Consider the following 16479-nt stretch of genomic DNA (forward strand, 5'->3'; position numbering starts at 1 on the left):
CATTTAGAAAAGTGTACATTACTTGTTTTTTTGTTTTTTTAAAGATTTTATTTATTTATTTGAGAGAGAGAGAATGAGAGACAGAGAGCATGAGAGGGAGGAGGGTCAGAGGGAGAAGCAGACTCCCTGCCGAGCAGGGAGCCCGATGCGGGACTCGATCCCGGGACTCCGGGATCATGACCTGAGCCGAAGGCAGTCGCTTAACCGACTGAGCCACCCAGGCGCCCCACATTACTTGTTTTTTAAAAGTAGCTATGTCAGGGGCGCCTGGGTGGCTCAGTTGGTTGGGCGACTGCCTTCGGCTCAGGTCATTATCCTGGATTCCTGGGATCGAGTCCCACGTCGGGCTCCCTGCTCAGCAGGGAATCTGCTTCTCCCTCTGAGCCTCTGACCCCCTTCCCTCTCGTGCTATCTCTCATTCTCTCTCACTCGAATAAATAAATAAAATCTTTAAAAAAAAAAAAAAACAAATAAATAAAAGTAGCTATGTCCCCCATCTCTACTGGTGGTAGTAACATAGAGTCTCCCTAGGTTAGAACCCTTCCCAAAGTTTATCAGGGGAGGATGGGGGAGGTAAATATTTCTATAAATAAGAAATGGCTTATCTGTTGTTTTATAGTCAACAAAAATGACAAATCCCTGGGATGCATGGTTTTTCCAATATTTGGTCATGGTAGAAAGCCTATGTACAAGCAAAAGCTTATAGGGAGGTGCAGAGACCAGTGTTTACAACAAAAGCCAGCAGTTCTCCCTGCCAATCATGCCCCCACTTTCACATGTTCTCACCTCTACTCCCTAGCCCAGCTGGGCTTCATGAGGCACCATTTCAACCCCTGCAGCATTCCCACAGCCAAGGCCCTGACCTGTGGTTCCCAGTGATTCAATTTCACCGCCATATTTTCAGATTTACAATCTTAAGATAAGCAAAGAATAAACGGTGGCTAGACCATTTTTGGTTGGATCCTATGAATGTCCTTTCTAAACTCTGTCCTGTTTTATTTTTTGGTTACTAGTAAAGAAGAGAAACACAAACAATAAGTGGGGAAAACAAAGAAAAAGAAGAAACAATAGAAAGAAAAAAAGGCAAAAAAAAAAAAAGGCAGTAACAAAAGAAGTGGTATCATTTGAACCAAGGTCAGAAACAGCAGTTCTTCCAGTGGGATAGGAAATTTTATTTGCAACAGACAGGGGGAAAGTTACAAGTAAAAATCAGTTTCTTCAGCGGTGAAGGGTAAAAGAACTCCCTGCAGAGGGTCTCTGATTGGCCGGGTTAGTCCTGGGGAATGGACAGAACAGTCTCAGCATCCCCTTAACGTGGGAACGATGTTTTTCTTTGATGCCGGCTAACATCTCCACAAACAGGACATCATTTCCTAAGACTTTTCCATTTAGTAACTTGGGGACAATTCTTTCTTGATAACATTTCACCCAAATGATTTCAACGATATCACTGGGTTGGTTTCCATTTTCCACTTTTATTTTCTACTTTAACAACCAACCTAATGATGTAATGATTTCCTTTTCCCCTCTACATGGAAATCCTGTAGAAAGGGGAAAATGTCTGGAGTCTTAGTCAACAAAGCCGTAAGTCTTTACCATACAAAACTGCCTCGTGTCTACCCCCCACTGCAGCCGCGTATTCTCCCAACTGGCCTGAAAAATCAGAGAGCACTTTGTTTTAATACCTGCCATTGTGGTATTGTACGGACATGCTCCGACTTCACAGGGGAAGACTTTACACAAACATATTTGGAAGGAACTGCATTTAAAAAACAGGCCAAAAGAAAATTCTACATTAACAGAGAGTAACATCTCACCAGTAGAAGATAGGGAAATGAATTATTCAAAACGATACAAACACTGATGTCATAATGAATAGAGGCAGGCTCTCAGGAATCTTCCCGAGAAAAGCTGGTATTTACACAGTAATTGGAAGCAAAACAAAACAAAATAAAAAAGATTTCCACATAAAGAAAATCGTATACGTTGCTTTTCATAACCCCATCAAAACTCATTCTGTGGCACTCTCCGGGCACAGACTCTTGATTTCCGTAAGGAGAGAACGTATAGAACGACAAGACGGCCCGGAGAAGAAATTCATGCAGAACATCAAATGTTACTCAACATTTTCAAGTAACCATGATATGTCAAACAGGCCACATGATGCAAGTACATTTAAATGTAAGTTTCTATTTCTGTGGAAAAATAAAAAAGATCAGAAGTCTGAATCTGGAAAAGCAAAATCGCTTGCAGGTTTAGAAAGCATATACAAAACCTGGCAAAGGAAAACACTGTTCACCGCCACCATCTGCTTTCTGGCACACGGAGGAAACTTTTACTAACAGCAACATCTCCTTACATTAGAAAATCCACTAATTAGTTTTGTTGTAATAAGAAAAAATAACCTTTGCGTGGAAGGCGGATCGCCAGCTTGGTGGGGTGTTTTTTCTTTTTTTTTGTTGTTGTTGTTGTTGGCTGCACCTTCCAAGTAGGGCCTGGCCTATAACATTTCCATGGGCAGCTCACCTCTGAGTTCTCTTCTACTGGAGTACTTTATTATTCCGTCTGGTCTAAAGAAAGTATTCACAAACGAGAGATCAAAAGTGACAGCAACAGAGGGGAAAAGCTTTAAGGTATCTGACTTAATATCAAAAAAAAAGAACACCAAGTTCAGAATCAGGAAATCTGGGATCCAGAACCAATCGTTAAAAGCCTGGTAAACCTGAATCTCATTTACCTCATCTTTAAGGCTATTAAAGTCAATGAGACCTAGATTTTCCCTAAAATTTCTTAATTCTTTAAGTCTAAGTCAGGTTTTCCTAAGAACTGGATGTCCTCAGAAACTACTGATCGCAAAAGAGTAAATGGGGCTTCAGATGTCACTGGTAAGTCTGATTTAATTTATGAAATGTTGTCATATACGGGATTAAAATACTACAAATCTAGCAACCAACAAAATGAAAGCTCAACTAGAATTCCTTAATGGTATATTCTAAGCATTCAGTCAGCATATCATTCCATAAATAAAACCAAATATGTGTTGAGCACTTACTGTGTGCCAAACACTCTTCAGAACTCTGGAGACAGAACAGGGTTAGAACAGAATAGAAGACTCACAAAGTTTTGCGCTCATCATATGCACGTTACACTAACCCTACAATCTACAGAGTTAGGACATTCATCCTCTGCAGAATTCAACAGCAAATCACCATGCTGTTCAAAACAGGATAGTACCAATGCAGAGAGAAACATGGTCCCTGGTACGCACTACATTGAAAAATCTTCTTAAAAGTTTCTTGAGAAAATAAAATAAATGGGTACAAATACTTGCTGAAAACTCATATGGAAAATAGGCCTCATGCCTTTAGAATGAGAAAAGCAAAGCAGAACACTGGGGCAATGACCATGAAAGTGCAGACACAGCCTTCCCGTAAAAGATGTCCGTGGCTTAAATTGTTTAAACTGGACCTCTGCCCTGATTGAACAATTCATTGATTCAAAACTCCACTTTTTCCATTTTCTAGAAAAATTTATTTGTTTATTTATTTAGAGAGCATGAGTGGGGGGAGGGGCAGAGAGCGAGAGGGAGAGAGAACCCCAAGCTGACTCCTTACTGAGTGGGCGGAGCACGATGCGGGGCTCGATCTCACGACCCCGAGATCATGACCTGACCCAAAATCAAGAGTCTCGGTCGCTTATCTGTCTGAGCCACCTAGGTGCCCCTACTTTTTCCATTTTCATACAAGTTTTTTTAGTAGGCTCAATTTCGGCTAAATTTAAAAGCAAAACTGCAACACAGGATGATCTATTGCAAACTCAAAAGTTCTTCTGCCTCAGGAATGAGTGACAGACTATTGCAAAGTTTAATGATAACCCGCCTGTATCGCACAAACAAGCCCACACTGCTATTCCCAACTGTATGGCCACAACATGTTGATAACTAGGATAATGTCCATTGGGTTCATTAACCCTCAGTTGCCATTAAAATACTTTAATTAAAACTGTAACACTTAACCCAAGACCTTCTATCAAATATTTGAAAAGATTTCAGTCAATTTATACAGTTCTGACTTTGCTTTTACCCTGTTTTCGCCAACACCCTATTTAGGCACAGAAAGTAGCTGCATTCTTTCCCGAGCCCTGTGAGTCACATTTGTACAGTGCAGATCCCTGTCCTGAATTTAGAAGGTAATTCAGTATAGAAGAGGATGAAGACAGAATCCTCTCCCTTCCTCTTGGCAGAATTAATCACTCCTTTCCTCTGGCTCCCTACAGCCTGGTTACTAAGAACAGGGCTCAGCTCCTATTTCATTTCTCTGTGTGTATAATCCCCCATCTGCCTTCCCAACAAGCTGTAAACCCTTGAGGGCACAAGGCTCCTACTTGCCTAAAGAAATTGTGCCCATAGTAAATGCTCAGTAAGTGACCTTGAACAGAGGAATAAAGGGGAGGGGCCAGACTGGGTAAGACTTTTTAAGCAAGGACTATCCCAGAGATGGCTTACAGACTTTTCTAACTCCTAGCAGGAACAAAATCCAGTTAGAAAACATGCTGGGTTTTTTTTGATTAAGGCTACAATTCATGCAATGGTTACATACGAGAGAGCAACTTCCCCATCTCTATCAGCAATGGCCAAATGTCTCCCCTCGTGCTCACAATAATCCTATCAATGCAATATTTGAAACATAAACCAACAAAAATAGGACTCTAAAAGGGAAGTAAGATTACTCAAATCATAAGACAATTCTGACAATTCTTTGCAAATATTTTGGGACCAGCCTTTAAAAACATTTCCTGTTATCTGTAGTAGAAGGAATAAAGTTTAAAATGTTATTTAATGTAAATCCTTTTAGGTCAATCCTATAGAAAATTTCTGTAGTATGTGATGATGGGCTTCTGCATTTCTGGTTTCATAATTACTGATGACTCCCAGATACATATCGGAAGGCAAGAACACTTTACTAAGTATATGAAGGAGTGACAGCTGTGTTTGGACTAGTGTATTAGTAAAGCTGCTGTCAATGAGAATTGCAACAACAACATCAAAAGCACATCAGAGGTTACATTTAGATCATTAAAAATCTTTTTTGGTTTTCATTGTAGCATGCATTTTAGGAGATGGATATTGAAACTCTGTAGAAAAAGTTGTGAGGCAAGAGACCAATTCCAATATGTAGCATGTTTGCCACACCCTATTTTCACTCAACAGAACAGCTTTTACCTTTGGCTTGATGTAGGCAGAATCTCAGATACTCCTAAAGTCTTTTTTCAAAAACCTGGCCTGAAGTTGAGAATGCTATTTCTAAAATTAGCCAAAAGTTCTGAAAACGGCCTATTACATATATATATATTCACCTTTTAGTAGGTGCTATATACTAACAGACTATATTTAGAATATCCATGAAGTGATGTGATTTTGTACAGATGATCAAACAATATATTGCACACTTTTCAAGGGAGGTAAGGACATATGATGAAGGATGCTGAACTAAGAATAAAGATTAAGTATTTAAATAATACAGTGAGAGGGAAAGAAAACTTCACGTAAGCAGCTAAGTAAAAAATGGAAAATTCATGACCTGGGACAATTTTCTACCTCTGCACGTTTATTTTGCTACAGAAATTGATTAGCTAGCTAACCTTAGGCAGCACAGACAGATAAATTTCTATCACATCCCTCTGACCTGTTCTTCTCTTAGCTCTCTAGGTAACTGAAGTAAAATTCTGCTAAGGGTATTGGGTTTCCCTCTGGCTAAATAAGGAACGGACCTTGAAAAATATAAACAAAAAGAAAATAATTATTTTGCAAATTTGCCAAAATGGGTGGACAATAAGCAACAACTGGTAGGCCCTTAATAACAATACTTGAATGCAGCTCTAAAGTTGGACAGTTTTCACTTATTTACCACATTTATAAAAATGACGCGTCTTTTTCTTTCAAGCCTTGCAATTCTCGTCCCAGGCTAGCATGAACATACACACGTAGTCACAGGCAAGCAGACAAATGGGGACTGTTAACACTTTTCTTTACCAAAAAAAATAAAGCACACAGAAAATGGAGTCTGTGTTCAGAGAATTCTTACTTTCTGCTTTAAATTTAACAATACTTAGGGACTAAAAGGTATGGTGGGTACATAGGTAGGGGTGGAAATACTTCCTACGGGGCTTAAATTTTGGTCTTCCTGAGGGCAAACTAGCAGTAGCCACATCAAATTCATGTGGGAAGGAAGCTTGAGTCTCAGATTCAAAATCAGCTACCAAAAGATCTGCACTACCACAGTTCAGCAACAGAGTACCATAGTTTCCATGTCTGTGATACCAAGTAGCCTATGATCCCGTGTGAGGTGCCAAGAAAAAAAAGATCCACCTTTTCTACTCACTCCAGCAACTGCTGGTCAGGTTCCAAGGTGACTAAAGACCAAAACCTTCCACCAAAACGAACACCTTAAGGGAAGGTCTGTACTCACACTGTGGGACACAACAAAACGCTATTCTACAAAGGTTCTGAGCCTCCTACAGTAACATGCCTTTAACGGGACCACGTTTCAAACGGTTTACCCAGCACCGTAGGAACTGAAATACATATGGCATGTCTCCTTGGTCTGCTTCCTTCATTATTCACGTGGTTTCATCTTTCTAAATTTGGACTTCTATCCCATGCTAGAAGGTGAGGAGAATGTAATACATAATGTGAAAGTAAAGCAAATCATATGATATCTGTACTTGATCATTTTTCATGGTTTGATACCCAAAGAATCACTGCCTACGGAAGATGAGACATTTTTTAAATGCTAGAACACTGAGCCTTCCTTTCATACAATTCAAAGCAAGGGGCATATTGCTGACGCAGCAACACTGTGGTCTCAGAGAGACTGTGGGAAATGTCAAATTTATGGTCCTGGGGGTGATTGGTGGATGGTTTTGTGGTGTGTATGGTGTTTTGTTTTGTTTTGTGTGTGCTTTTTCTTTTCTCTTTTGAGCCTCTGACAGAAACGGAGCTCTACAAACTTTCTGGCGACCTCCCAGGAAAACAGAAGGAAGCTCTATCCCGTACTTCCCCTGGGATCTAATGAAATATACAGCCTCTGGGCTTCTTTCAATTTGGACTTTCAGATTGCTAAGCTAGTGAAAAGGGGATCCTAGCTGTCACAAACGTCACATGCTCGGGGTCACCTGCTGCTCGGGAGTTCTCATGCCAGTTGTTGACATAATAAGCACCCCTTACACTTTAATTACAATTCACAGTGTGCAAACTATGCAATCTGCTTTAAGGCAGACTGTCTTTTAAATCAACACTAAAATTCTATTACTAATATGGCAATGAAATGTAGCAGGGGAAGGGTGTGTCCAGATGACTAACTATATGCAGATATTTGCCATTTGGAGAAGATACGGGCAACATTTACCAAAAGACAAAATGGGGTTGTGGCTCTTAATCCTGGAAGATGGGACTTTACCCTAGCTCTGCTCTGAGACCTCCTATGAGTGAACCACAAAAATGAAATACAATATGCTTCATATGTAGCATTCTCACATGTGTATAACTAGCATGTGGGGGCTTAGCTATTCTATGTAGTATCTTTTTTTTTTAAGATTTTATTTATTTATATGAGAGAGTGTGTGTGCACAAACAGGGGGAGGGGCAGAGGGAAAGGGAGAAAGCAGACTCCCCACTGAGTGCAGGGCCCCAACAATGTAGGGGCCCATCCCAGGACCCCGGGATCATGACCTGAGCTGAAGGCAGATGCTTAACCAACTGAGCCACCCAGGCGCCCCTATTCTATGTGTTATCTTGCCTATCCAATAGAACTGATCAACTGTTAAAGAACAAGGAATTTCTATTTTCCCCCTATCTTCCCCTCTAAACCTAGGGAGCACTAGAGATGTTGAACAAATGCTTTCAGAGTTGTGTTGATGCTCTATCATTTACTAGATCCTTGTATTTTGTTAACTACAGACCCGCGTAAGCTATATTCTTGCAATCAAAACATGAAAGGTTATTTTAAAACAGCGCCCGTTTAAAATAATATGACAATGCAGGGAGCTGTTTAGAAAGTGCTAACACATAATTAGAGTCTCCTGTTTTCTCCAAAAACAACAGTGGAAATTAGTTACAATTATATTACAGAGAACTACTATAAACATAGGTGGGCTGGCCTTTGAATGAACTGTCCCAACCCTCTGGGAATTACAATCTCACTTGCCATGCCACAAATGATGTAAAATGAAGGACATGAAATAAACTCATGCAAAGTACGCTGATGTTTGTGCAGTCTGACTCAAACACCTTAGCTGAGCCCCAGGTACGCCCCAGGGTAAAACACCAACAGCTCGGCAGCAGCAACAAAATAGTCAAAACAGAAACCCAAATTTACATAAATAGTAAACAGATTTTTAAAAAAAATCATGCCTATATTTATTTTAAGGAAGGATTATATCTGAATTACAAATGCCAGCAAGAAATGTCTACTCACTGCTTTTTTTTTTTTAGTGCCAGGCAATAGTAGATACCAGGACAAAAAATCAACAACAGCCAACAATAAAAGACAAAAAGTTTATCCTATTTAGACGTGGTTATTCTTAACACAGGAAGCAGATGCATCTTCCACTGCCCTTTCAAAACTAGTAGTTCCTTTGGGAAAGCTTTCAGTCGATTGGCTGTTGGGTTTTGTCTTTATGAAGACAGACACGGAGCAATTTTATTTTCTTTCCTATTAGAACACTTTTAGTCCTCACCTGGCTCTCCCCAGGTAAACCATTTGATATCCAGCTGCAGAAGAGTCCCAGTCTGTAAGCACATCCATTCTCTGCAGACAGGAGGGGCTGTGAGAAACTTAATTCACCAGCATTCGGCCACCCCTAGCCTCTGACCTCAGGCTCCAGTTTTGATTCCGGTAAGTTGTGCCATGTTCTCGAACCAGTAAGCTCCACCTTAAGGGCCGACTCCTTCCTGGACCTGTGTTTGGTCAAGTTCCCTGCCTCAGCTGGAACTGGACTCACCAATCGGGTTTTCCTTACCTCCTTCCCAAGAAGAAGATTCCGACACTAACACCCAGGCGAGCACCGGGACCCCCACCACCTGCTGACAGACTTCTCTGATGCTAACTTCCTGCCTGGATTAGGGTCGCCTGCCTATGTGTTCTATTTCTTGGGTCTGCCCAACATTTGGGAAACTCACTGTCTGCCAGCTAGACCTCCACGTTGTCCACTGCTCCACTAAGCTAGCAATCAGTTTCTATAATCCGACCATCTGGAATCTCTTTTGGCTGGGCTGAACTGTTTTTTTACAGAACCCCAAAACTAGACCAACTTTAGAATATCAACTCCCACATAATAATTTCAAGTCTTGGTCCTTTACGAGATTAATGTGCCAAGGTACAAACCCCCTCTGTCAATTCCCTCTACTTTTCCTTGGTAGGAAGGAAACAGAACATCTCTAAAACTCTGAAAAGAATATAAACAAAAAAGTAGAAGCACTCTTACCCAATACTGGGACTGGTAGTTGATTGGTTAGTTTAAAAAACTGGGTAAAGACAATTTTTTGTGAGACATACACACTGTAAGCATTTTAACTTTGAACACACACATACACACATTCCTTGGCCAATCTTTTTATGCAGAGAGGCCATAACGTTAATGTCTATTAATGGCAGCATCTTTCTTAACCAAAACACATTCATAATGCATCATATAGATTTCTAGTTTTATGTTTTAAAGTACAGAGACAATCTAAAAATACTTCTAAAATAATCTGAATCCTTTTATATTTTCCTAATTTCCCTTTACAGTTGAGACTTCTCATCCACACATAATCTGACAGAAATTTTTGTAACTCACCTTTAATGAGTCTCTTCCAAAGCACTGGCTTAGTTTCATAGAAATAAAACTTTCTCTTTCATTTTTGAAATTACATGTCATCGGTTCATATAAACTTAATTGAATTATATAATAACAATACCAATATAGTAGTATAAACAGGTCTGGTGATAACACAACTGACTTTTGTTAACAACCAGTAAAAACAAAGTTCTAGGATGTGCTGGTAGGTAACTATTGGCCATGAGCAATGACATGTACAGGCATCAGTTAGTATGTAACAAAGAAAGTAAAAAGATTTAGTTAATCTTGCAAGTTGATTTTTTTTAAGATTTTATTTATTTTAGAGAGAGAGAGAGCATGAGCAGGAGGGGCAACAAGGGAGGGAGAGAGAGAATCTCAAGCAGACCCAATGTGGGGCTCAATCTCAGGACCCTGAGATCATGACCTGAGCTGAAACCAAGAGTCAGACACTTAATCAACTGAGCTCCCCAGGTGCCCCTTACCAGCAGATTAATACAAAGCTTCTACTGTGAGGGTCCACCCAAAGAAAACAAAATTCACATAGTCATAGAGTGGATATTATGAGCAGGCACTGATGCTGCATGCATGATGCTTGACGGTGGGACCCATTTTTGAAAAAGACATCTTTCCCAGCATTCTCGTATAGCCCTAATTCCTAATAGCATAAGAAATAACTAGAAGAACCTCTCGGAGTTACTGTATTTAAAATGGTAACTGAATTGGTATCTCTATCCACTTGTTACAGAAGACAATATTTAAATTGATCTGAATGTATTTAAAAAAAAAACCAACAAATTTAATTGGACAGCTTAGCTCCTGAGATAGTATTTTCGAATTGTAGACTATATTTGTATTTTTGTTATTTTATACAACTACCAGAATATCATTACTTCTGGTTTTTTTTTTTTTTAAGATTTTTATTTATTTATTGAGAGAGATAATGATGGAGAGAGAGCATGAGGGGGGAGAGTCAGAGGGAGAAGCAGACTCCCTGCCGAGCAGGGAGCCTGATGCGGGACTCAATCCCGGGAATCCAGGATCATGACCTGAGCCGAAGGCAGTTGCTTAAACAACTGAGCCACCAGGTGCCCCATTACTTCTGTTTGATTTAAAATTGTGATTGGTAAAACACTTTTTTTTTGATTATGGATATTGTGATAATGAAAAACTTTAATTCCCATTTTAACATCGTTTGGTTTGAGAATTGAAAATAATCACAAAGATATCATAATTTTAAAAATATTTTATTATTTTCAGGTTAATATAACTATCACTTTTCATGTGCTTGTACTTAGATCAATTTTTAGCAGCAAAAAGCCTAATCTCAACTTTTTGCTTATTATTAACTTCTAATTATCAGTTTATTAACAGCTTTAAAATAAATGTATTACTTGTGTTGATATATGATAATGACGATAGTAACAGCAAATGTTTACTAACTGCTTAAAAATAATAAAAATGGCCAGCACTGTGAGCAAAGTGACTTATATACATGTAACTTTCCCAGCAACTTTTGCAAAGTAAATATTGTTATTATTTCAGGTTGAGGAAATTGAGACAACCCTAAGAAAAAAATCAGGATCTCAAAAATAGATCGACTCCAAGCTCAGGCTTCTCATTTCAACAAGTTGTATGTGTGTGTGTGTGTGTGTTTAAAGTAAACCAGAGATCATAGACTTTCCTTTCCAGTGAAATTTTTATTTGCACAGATGTGTGTGTGCACGTTGGCATGTCACACACACACACACACACACACTTTAGTAAATCAATTTCATATGCAAAAGAAAAGTGAGCCAGGGCTAAGTTATTAAAAGAAGCCTTTGAAGCAAGGAGCGATGATGTGTGAAAGACATACCACAAAAGTTTATTTAAACAAAGAACAAGCACAGAGGGATGGAACAAAAGTGAAAATAAGGGAAATGAAAGCTCTCCATCTTTTCCGTCTTTTTTCTGTTGTGTATGGATTTCTCATACATGGGAAAGACAGGAAAAGACATCTGGAATTTATGGAATATCCAAAAGTAAAATAAGTTCAACCAACTTAGAGTTCAGATGAACCAAATCGACACATTTTCAATGATTTTTTTCTATGTTAAACACAATTACATTATCCTCTAGTAAAATTCATAATTTTAAACATAATTCCTTACTTGTAAGAAAAAAATTTTGAGGTAAGATTTTATATAATATTTTTATAATATCTTTTTCAATGGCAAGTTATGAAAGCAAAAATTTTGACTTGGCTTCAGAAAAGAGATAGAGAGCTTTTTCACCTTATATTTTCACCTCTCTGTTTCAATATCCCAATGCACATTTCAATAGCACACCGAATCATTTTCTTAAAATTTTAAATTTTGTCTGGTATAACATCATAAAAGTTTAAATTAAAATCTTGAAATATGTATAAGCTATTTAATTTCTAAACCTGTTTCATGTATGTACCTATATACAGATGATAGAACTTTATAATTGAACTGTTAAATCTGTATTATCAGAGGCACTGTTAAAAGTAAAGTAATAAATTCTAAGTTATCCCCCAATGCAAATATTCCCGAGTCTTAGGCTACGGCAGACATCTCAATGTAAGGGTGAAAAATCCCGCCAAACATGTAGAAATTGTGTTTATGACACACACCATCCAGATCATATGAAATTGACAAGGTACTTGTAGAAACAAACATTCCTTTTTTGGGCAAAATAAAAAGTGACTTCTACGTTGCTCTTGGGAGCAGAAACAGAAAGAGTGGCCAAAAAGTTGCAAAGGAGAAAGATGAAGTTGGTCCTCTAATCTAAAGTTAAAAATCATTTTTGTTTGCTTGCATTTAAATAAACAATATAATAAAAGTCTTATAGAGACTCTATGCGTATGGAAGGCACTATTGCCTTTACATATAAATGGAAGCACATTTCTAGCACTTATATTATTGCAAATATTGAAAATGGCCTCCAAAAGCTTTTAGCAATGCACTCTTTGTCTTGTTTCCAAAGAAGCAATCCAATTAAAATGCTCATTTTCGGGGCACCTGGGTGGCTCGGTCGGTTAAGCGGCTGCCTTCGGCTCAGGTCATGATCCCAGGGTCCTGGGATCGAGCCCCACATCGGGCTCCCTGCTCGGTGGAGAGTCTGCTTCTCCCTCTCCCTCTGCCTGCCTCTCTGCCTACTTGTGCTCTCTCTCTATCTCTCTGTCAAATAAATAAATAAAATCTTAAAAAAAAAAAAGCTCATTTTCAGCATAAAGGGCTAGGACAAGGACCCATACACCATACCCAGCATCTTACAAACTCTGGAAAATAGATTGAAAACTTCCATATGCGTTCTGTGTGCTTGTACTAACCAAGCATAATTTACAAATATTTTCCTAGAAAAGGAATTATATGTTTTTTTCTGTCTCTTCTAGTAAGTATCCACCCATGATGATTCTAACCTATATTATGTTTGCTTCCTTGAATTCACAATTTCACAAGCATATGCTGTGTATTCAAACATGTCAATAGGAACATAGTAATAAATATTTTTCATTTTGATACATTTCCTCCACATCCTCCAGTTATACTTCCCATATTAAGCATACAGAAGACACTTAGTAAATGTGTTGACTGAATTCATTTTCTTGCAGTGGGGTTATTTTGTTTGTCCTAACAATAACATTTGTTTTCCTTTTGAAAAGAATTTATTAATTTATTTATCATGTTCTTAAGTTCTTTCTTCCTCACTTAATTTCATAAAATTGATTCTTGTGGCCATTTTCTTTCAATCAAAAAATTGTCATTGAGTATCTTGTATAAATTGTACTTTTAAATGGGTTGCACTAAACACAGTATTAATGAAATTATTAAATAAAAATGTATTTTATATCTTCCAGTATGTCTGTCACATAAAAGATGGATGCCTTCCTTTCAAGATACTTGAACGGATCACCAAATGATTGCCTACTTCTCTCTCACAGCTCAGATAAATAATTAAAAGGAGATACACAGAGATTGGTTGCATACTTAAGAGAATCAATTAAAACAAAATTGTATGAACGCTCTTCCAATAATATATCACTTCAGGGACTATGAAATGCTACCTTTACATTTGTAAAATCACTACGGTTGGATTAGAGCCTTAATGTTATTTCTCCATGAGCACTGACTGTGTGTATGCATGGAGAGACATGAGAAGGGGGGGGGGGAGGGTTAACTGGTAATTTTTTAGTTACTAATATCTTTATAATTAAATGTTTTATTTTTTTAAAGATTTTATTTATTTATTTGAGAGAATGAGAGAGAGAGAGAGCACATGAGAGGGGGGAGGGTCAGAGGGAGAAGCAGACTCCCCGCTGAGCAGGGAGCCCGATGCGGGACTCGATCCTGGGACTCCAGGATCATGACCTGAGCTGAAGGCAGTCGCTCAACCAACTGAGCCACCCAGGTGCCCTATAATTAAGTGTTTTAAAAGTGTCTTATAATACCCTACAAATGGTCACTGAGTATTTACTGAGCACACCTAGAGTCGAGTTTCTTGTTTAAGTTGGTATTTAAGTTAGGACGGCACTGTGGGCATCTTCTATAAAAAAGAACTTTGTGACTGGTTTTAAATAAACATCCAAATCCTCTTCATTAACGGTCTCAGAGCTTTCCTATGCAATTTAACAACAGTTTACAGCTCTGCTCTAACCAAAAGAACACTGAGCGCTAGGAAGATGGTACTTTTTTTGGAGAAACAAAAGATCACAAGGAGAGGTGCTCACTTTTAATTTAGTTCTGTGGGCAAACTCAAGCTTGGGGATTCCAGACAACATGAAAAACTCCCTCTCAAGAGTGTTTTAATATTAGGGAGCTGTCTCGTCTGTGCGTTGAAGAAAAGTTTGCATGAAGTTTTCTAAAATCTGTCTCACCTAAAGCTTTTACAGTTACAAGCACTATCCTGCACTGCTGTGTACAAAGATCCTAATTGTACTCACACTGTTACACATTTTGTCTCATTTTTAATTGAATCACAGTCTGCCTAACGTTATGGTTCATCATGTATAGGTCTGTCTCTCCAGAAGGACCGAGAGCTGGTTGAGGTCAGGCTTTTAACGTCCCTGTGCCTAGTGCAGTGGCTGATACAAAAACAACTTAGTAAATGCTGGCTGAATAAGATTTTTCGGAACTTCCTCCGATCGAGGTTTGCTTATCACCCTACATACATAACAGAAATATTTGGAACTCTTCAAGAGGAAACCTAGTCCTTTACGGGTTCAGATATCATGACGAAAGATAACATTCTCACCAACAACCCAAAAGTTCAAAACCAGGAAACACTTAATAAAGGAGGTCCTGAGGATACGAATCTCTCATTTAATAAACATAAGAAAGTTCTCAGGGTCCTGTTGGCAGTAGATTGTTTCTGGCCCTAAGGTAAATACCCCTTTTCCAAGCTGAAATCATTGCCCAGCTGTGAAATAAGATGGCTGCCAGGAATCCAGCGGTGGCAGCCAACTCAACCCAGAGGTCCAATATTTCTAGGCACTGAACAGACACTGCAGTGAAACAGCAGTGGTGACCAGATGTCAGTAATGGCCTGAGGGCATCCTTCTGCCTCCCCTCACCCATGATGCTGCCTTTTCCCCCCACCCATGAAGGATGGCATCAAGAGCAATTACAGCACACCCCCAATGGGCTGTGCCAGGCTGGCAGCTGTAACACCTGTCACAAGGTCTGCATGACATTAACAAAGACCCGGAAAGTAGCTTTAATGAGCTGACCCTACACCAGACAGAGCCCGGCGCGGTACTGTGCATGTAGTGACTGCTTCAGATATATTGCTCACTGCTTGACAGAGGACTATTTCAGCAGCTATGTACTCTCTTTAGCACTTAGGACCGGGCTCAATACATGCATTCTCAAAGCCCAGGTCTTCACAGTGCCACCTCTTATCTGGAAATGGGACATGAAAATCTGTGAAGCACACAGCACCAGCTCCATGTGTTGCCCACCTGAAATTTTTTTTTTTTTTTTTTTTTAATTTGCGAGAGAGAGAATGAGAGAGAGCATGAGAAGGAGGAGGGTCAGAGGGAGAAGCAGACTCCCTGCTGAGCAGGGAGCCCGATGTGGGACTCGATTCCGGGACCCCAGGATCATGACCTGAGCCGAAGGCAGTCGCTTAACCGACTGAGCCACCCAGGCGCCCCCACCTGAAAATATTTATCAGTGACATTTAGGTGATGAATTTATGCACTGAGGTGATGAACTTAACGTGCGACACAACACTCTTTTTGTGGTGAACCTGTAACTTTGGGAATTGTAAGCTCTTAAAGATAGCATTTCTCTCTCATCTCGCTTTCTCCAGTGAGCAAAACGCTGCATGAACTCAAGTGGATGGATGAGCAGATGAATGTATGAAAGTCACTGAATTCTTACAAAACTGATCAGGAGACAAACAGTCAAAAAAGCAAAATGGTTATGCGATTGACAGTCTTCAGGGGTGCCTGGCAGGCTCAGTCGGTTGAGTGTCTAACTCTTGATTTTGGCTCAGGTCATGATCTCTGGGTCGTGGGATAGAGCCCTGCATCAGGATCCATGCTCAGTGTGGAGTCCGCCTGAGATTCTCTCCCTCTGCCTCTGCCCCTCCCCCTGCTTGCGCTCACACTCTCGCTCTCTCTCTCTCAAAATA

The 16479-nt window shown here is 39.4% G+C and overlaps 1 protein-coding gene across 15 annotated transcripts in view; it reads right to left on the reverse strand.

Moving 5' to 3' along the window:
• Positions 1 to 16479, reverse strand: part of NFIA (nuclear factor I A) — a 369091-nt gene that overhangs the window by 191455 nt on the left and 161157 nt on the right. Inside the window, exon 3 of one of the 15 annotated variants that reach the window (XR_006794514.3) lies at positions 2406 to 2570. The exons of the other annotated variants lie outside the window; for them this stretch is intronic. The gene's annotated coding sequence lies outside the window, so the exon portion shown is untranslated. The remainder of the gene's footprint in view (positions 1 to 2405; positions 2571 to 16479) is intronic. 15 annotated transcript variants of the gene reach the window in all.

The sequence above is a fragment of the Mirounga angustirostris genome, unplaced genomic scaffold, assembly GCF_029215605.1.
Source record: "Mirounga angustirostris isolate CCGP_5_RB_7025 unplaced genomic scaffold, mMirAng1.0.hap1 SCAF_4, whole genome shotgun sequence".
NCBI lineage: Eukaryota > Metazoa > Chordata > Mammalia > Carnivora > Phocidae > Mirounga > Mirounga angustirostris.